At 40.8% G+C, this 6,000-nt stretch overlaps 1 long non-coding RNA gene across 1 annotated transcript in view; it reads left to right on the top strand.

Moving 5' to 3' along the window:
- Nucleotides 1-4,371, top strand: part of LOC126494822 (uncharacterized) — a 17,320-nt gene extending 12,949 nt beyond the window's left edge. Inside the window, exon 3 of the long non-coding RNA XR_007590075.1 lies at nt 2,231-4,371. This is a non-coding gene — a long non-coding RNA (uncharacterized lncRNA). The remainder of the gene's footprint in view (nt 1-2,230) is intronic.
- The last annotated feature ends 1,629 nt before the right edge of the window (nt 4,372-6,000 follow it).

Genomic DNA, 6,000 nt, shown 5'->3' with positions numbered 1-6,000 from the left:
TTGATCCTTTCCTGCTTTCCATCACAAATCTTCCTGTTGGTTTACATATGCCCCTGTTTAGAAATATCATTGTGCATATGTTAACTCAGAAAAAGACAGTACATTATTTTCAGTTGGGGGCTAGTTGCAAGTGGGGCCTCTACTCTTTGTATGTAGGATTTAAAAAGCAATTAATATTAGCTTTAAGAGCTGTTTATTTCCTGATTTACAGAACTAGACCTAAACCGTACAGAAAAAGAGCTGGTCAAAATACCAGAAAAATCTAACTCGCTTCTATTCTAACAATAAAAACAAAACATCAAATGCGAAGTCTTTATGAAAAGTATACACATTACTGCTTGGATATTAAACAAGGCAAAGCTTAAAAAATGAAATCCAAACAAAAAGCTCATTTTTCCTTCCAAATCATAATTCAGAATAAAATGTTGAGAATAACAGAATAACATGTTTATTGCCGTTTGGCTTATTGATTAGTGAATGGATTGAATGGTTGATTAAAACTGGCTCATGGTTATTGAGACCAGAACTAGAAAATTAGAATCTTGTGGTGGATGAAAGGGATATACATTCTCATGAAAGTTAGATGGCAAAGGCATGGTTATGTGAAACACTTAAATCACAAACCGTGTTGAGTGGCTGGAAGGAAAAGCCCAGGGTGCTTTGCGAGACGATACCAGAAAACCCTAAAAGTGGATTTCAGGGGCAGGGAAGACTTCTCCTGGGACCCACCTTTTAACCTAAGAGCTTCAGAGTGGAAGTAAGTTAGGGTCAGAGTAGGAGAGAGCCCCCCCAAAAGGAGAGTTGAGGAAAAAATGTGCAAGACTTTGAAGGGAGTCCCACGCTCCCCAGAAAAGACCAATGCGAGTCCTCGGATTTCCCTTTGGTCTTTCTTGTTCTATGAAGACTTGCCCCTTTCATTGTCTTAGAATTATCGTAGGAACCTGTAAATGGGAGAAACTTACACTGAGGTAGAAAGGTAAGAAAGTTCCATCTGGAAAGAACAAATCTGGTTCAGTCTGTAAATTTATTTCAGCTTTCCTGATGACTAGTAAAAGTGTGTGTATGGATTCTCCATTGAGTTATTTTTCTTTTGCTTATGAATACCCAAATGTTCTAGCAACATTTGCTCAAGGGATTCTCCTCCTTCCCCACACCCCTGGCTTGGCTTCATACTTGTTTAAAATATATGTGCTATATAGAGAGGGGAAATGTGCTGTAAGTGTAAGGGGTTCTAGACTCTTAATTCTGTTCCATTGATCAAAATCTTGGTCCTTATGTCTCAACCACACCATCTCCATTGCTGTAGTTTTGTGGTAAGTTGCAAAATCAGGAAGGGCGAGTGCTCTGGCTCTAATCTTTGTTAAGTCAGAGAATCTCATGAAAGATCTGAACCTTCTGGGGAGGCAGTGGCTTTCCTCAGGAGTGGGTCTCTGAGCCAACCTCTGTCTACCCATGCTGCCGGGTTACCCAGTACACTCTGCTGGCTAGAGAGAAACGGGGATGACTCCAACTGAGCACAGGGCTATCGTAAGTGTGGGCCACAGACAGGAGTCAGTCTGCGAACTGTTACCAGATGAAGCCAGTGCATAAATGGTGCACAAGTGTGCACAGCCAGGGGCTGGAGAGATGACTCAGTGGTTAGGAGCACTGGTTGCTCTTCCAGAGGACGCAGGTTCAATTTCCATCACCCACATGGTAGCTCAAAACTCTCTATAATTCCAGTCCCAGATGATCCAGCACCCTCACACAGATACACATGCAGGCAAAATACCAATACATATAAAATAAAAATAATATTTGTGAAAGTGTGCATAGCCATCGGGCAGGAATATCACTCGGGTCCCTGAACAGCAAACCCTCGCCTTGCAAGTGAGTGCCTATCAGGCCAATCATCACCTAGTCATGCTCCAAGAAACCAAGCTGAGCATGGTGAGAATCTAAGGCTAGTTTGTCAACCGCAACTATAAGAGATTAATCTTATATTAGCTTGTCAAGTGTAATATAAAAAATATTAAAACTGGAAACCCTTTTTTAGAGGAAAGGTCCTCTAAACTTACCCATATTTGTGTAAAATAATCTTTGAAACTGGCGGAGGTTTGGAGATGGATTGGAATCTGTTTTCTAGGGCTTTATTTTGGAAAAAAATTTAAATGCATTTTCTGAGCTGAAACTGCCTTAGCATGCCCATTTCACACAGACTAAAACCAGATACCCTTTCCATTGTCCTCAGCGTCCCTTCGTAAGTTCTCTGGTATGGACGTCACTAAATTAGAATCTCAAACAGCCTAAGTGTATGCTATCCTCAGCCCTGAGGTGAGCTACCAGCTATCCCCACCGCTGGCAGACAGGCCAAATGAGCAGGAAGGAAACCAATCTGCAAGGACAACTGCACCGATAGAACGGCATGTATTCACAGCACGCATAGAGGCATTCAACTGGGGTAATCAGTTTTCAGTCTAACATTCTGTCTAGTTATAATGGGAATTGGAAAATTAACAAGCACAATAGTGATTTTATGACTGCATGCTTTTAATGAACATGAACAAATTTTATCTTTTTGTATTATACTATACTTCTAACAATATTTACTGAAATATAATTTTATTTGCTGTCTCTAAAATTAACTTTTAAGATTGGGATTGTACTTTATGTGCCTTTTATTTGTTTATTTTTTCCTTATAAAAGTATTAAGTTCATGACAGATTGGAAATAAGAAAGATCTGTACATGGGCTGGGAAACAGAAATGCGCGCGCAGCAGTCAAGCTGGCTCCTTCCCTGGGGTGAGATGGGCCTAGCTCTAAGGTATGCACATTTCTTGTTCTTAGAATTTAATTGTATATTGACACAGTGCATTTTATATGAAGACATAAAACGTTAGTTCAGGAAAATTATTGTTTCTATGGGAACGAATCTGAACACTTGAATGATTTAGAATAGTTCAATACAACTGAACTATGGAAATAATTGCTATTATATTCAGTGTGCGGCAGAGATGGCAGGAACTAAAAGGCGAAATGAAAACCTGGGATTTTGCCATCAAGGTATTTCACAAGTGTCTTAGGGTTCTTGTCCTATGATTCAGGAGTTGAACAGGATTTTTCTATTCTTTTTATCTATCTGTCTGTCTGTCTATCTATCTATCTATCTATCTATCTATCTATCTATCTATCTATCTATGTAGAGGCAAGTTCCTTAAACCATCTACATAGCCCAGCCTGGCCTGGAATTTATATGCCTACGCCTTAGGGTATTAGTGTTCTCATAGAACTTTGAAACAACGCAAACTGAAAGTGGGCAGACTTCACTCTGTTGTTGTTGTGGTTTATGTAAAAATCAACACAGAAAACTCTTACTTCTGCAAAACAGATATGAATGTAACATTTTTTAAAGTATGTATTTGTGTGTGTGTGTGTGTGTGTGTGTGTGTGTGTGATGTGTGTTTGTCTGCATGGATACATGTGCACCACACGCTTGAAGTGTCTGCAGAGGCCAGAAGGGGGCACCAGACCCCTGGAGTTGAAGTTACAGATGGCCATGAGAGCTTCTCAGCAAGAGCAGGTGCTCAGAACAGCTGAGCCACCTCTCCAGCCTTAAATGTGACATTCTTTACTTTTCTCCACTTTGAATAAGAGATCAGCTGCTTGTCCTAACAGCCCAGACAAAAGAGTTCATACTGTAAATACAAAATTCCATATAGAATATCCAGGAGATTCTGGTCCCCTGGCTCACACTGAGATATAAATGGTTAGGCGATAAAAGACAAAATACAATGTATGGGGAGAGCCGTACCAATCAAGGAAGCATAAGGAATCCGAAAAGAGATCCTGACCAAAGAAAGACAATTGTTTTCTTTGTGAAACTGCAAGCTGAGTATGTTCCTAGACAAGGACCCAGAACCAAAATTTCCTTGTCGTCTTTCATTGGAGCCTCTGAGAAAGTCTCGGGTCTGTCTGTCTCCCCACAGATTATGCTGAGTGTGTCAATTTCTGGGGGCAGGAGGAAGCTAGGATTCTGATAGTAATTGCATTGCTTCTGTAGCATGATTAGGGGAACTCCATCATTTTAATAAGATTGTCTTCAAGTTCATGAATATGGGCTATCATTATATTTACTTAACTTTTCTTTAATTTCTTTCCATTTCTCTTTTAGTTTTCAGTATCCAAATCTTGTACTTCATTTTAAAATTAATTTTAGAGTCAGCATACAGAGTAGTGGACTTAGGTATAGCATTTTTGTGCGTATGCATCATTATGACTTGTTCAGAGCCATTTCCCTCTCCTGCTGTCCTCTCCTGTGTCCTCTGCTTCCCCTCTGGCTGCTTCTCCTCCACCCTTCAAGGAGTTCTCACTTCTGCTTTTGTGCCACGTGTATCCGCCACCCTCTTGGTTCTCCTTTCTCATATGGATTTTATTCAATTTGATGTTATTATAAACAAAACTCAATTTCACATTGGAACTTTTGTTGGTATTATGTGGAAATATGTTTGACTTCTTGAATATGCAAAAGTCTAGAATCTTGTAACCTTGGTGGATCCATTTATTAGGAATAGTAATTTTTAGTGGATTCCTGTGGATTTTTCTTTGTATAAAGCTGTGTCTGAATTCTTCACTTAACTGGTTATACCAGCCTACTGTTTACCTTATAAATAGCTTAAAAGCAGTCTTGATACTTTTTAAAATGTCCATATGGATATCATTATTTTGATGGACAGAAGTCATTACCTTTCACCAGGAAGCAGCTCACTGGGGGGATCACAAGAAGAAGCTAATGAATTTGGGAACTAAATCTGAGTTGGTTGGAGAGTTGGAAAACGGGGCAGAGGAGATGGAAGGAAGGGCGAAGGCTGTGCTGCACTAGACACTGGAGAGCAGAATAAATAATTTGTTTCTCTCCTGAAAGCAAAGACATACAACTGAAGTGTTTCAAGCCCAGCATTATCTCCAGGGAAAGAACTGGAGAAAGAGCCTCATGTAGCTGGAAGCTCCGTCTGGATGCAGATGAGAGGTGATGCTGGCTGGACTACACTAGACACGTCAGGGATGGAGCAGAGGGGAGAGTTAGAGGTGTAGGGTGTTTCGGAAAATAGGTGACTTGAGAATTACCTGTTGAGAATGAAGGCTGAAAGGGTTGACTACTAACATCTTCTGCTGTTATCAAGCTGAATGAGATGTCCATGATAGAAATATTTAAGATATTTTTAATACCTGAACTAGAACAAATATTAATACGGCAGCAAGAGATTCCTTTTCTTGCTAAGCCTGAAGAATAGCACGCAGACTTGTTCCCACCTAAGTATTCGTACTACATGAAGGAGAAATGAAGACAAGATTCTTTTGTGTGTTCTAAAGAGTTGCTAAGCATCAACTCACTTCATCCACAAAACAAATCAAGATATGGTGTTATAAATGCGGACTCTCAAGGTTATTAAGGGTCACAGAGTCTATGACGAAGGTGAATCGGAAGCCACTGTGTTGGGTGCCCCGCTCACACTCGAGCACCCTCGGCTGGGTAAGCCTAGGTAAATAGATTATCTTTCCTTAGCTTTGTTTTTCATACCTGTGCAGTGAGCCAAATAGTATCCAGCTTGCTGAGCCTCTCTGATGAACAGAGACAATATTTAATAGGGGATTAGCACGAATTCCTAGTATGGACTTGGTACCAAAAAATACAGAGCTCTTGATAAATTATGATTATGGTGATGATCTTTCGAAGTGCCCAGCTGCTTTCTTCCTCGTTGTGAGGTGCATTTGAGCTTGCAGTGGGCAACCGTGCTCTACTTATAAAACGTCTCTCTTGACCTTTTGCTGCAGGCGTGTGTATTGCGTCCTCCACCCCGCTCTATCGTCTTACATTACCATTTTATATCCAGGCTGTAGCTGACAGCACAAAGATCCCTACAGAGACCTTTCCCTCGCCATCTCCTAGTCTCTCCGACCCTCTGGGTCCCTGGACATCACCAGCCGGGAGTGTGGAGGGGGCGTTTCTCAGTGGGGTCTCCA

This window comes from Alexandromys fortis, unplaced genomic scaffold, assembly GCF_014885135.2.
Source record: "Alexandromys fortis isolate MF-2015 unplaced genomic scaffold, M_Fortis_MF-2015_v1.1 scaffold_412, whole genome shotgun sequence".
Taxonomy (NCBI): Eukaryota; Metazoa; Chordata; class Mammalia; order Rodentia; family Cricetidae; genus Alexandromys; species Alexandromys fortis.
The sequence above is the reverse complement of the archived record's forward strand: the minus strand, read 5'-3'. Positions and strand labels throughout refer to the sequence as shown.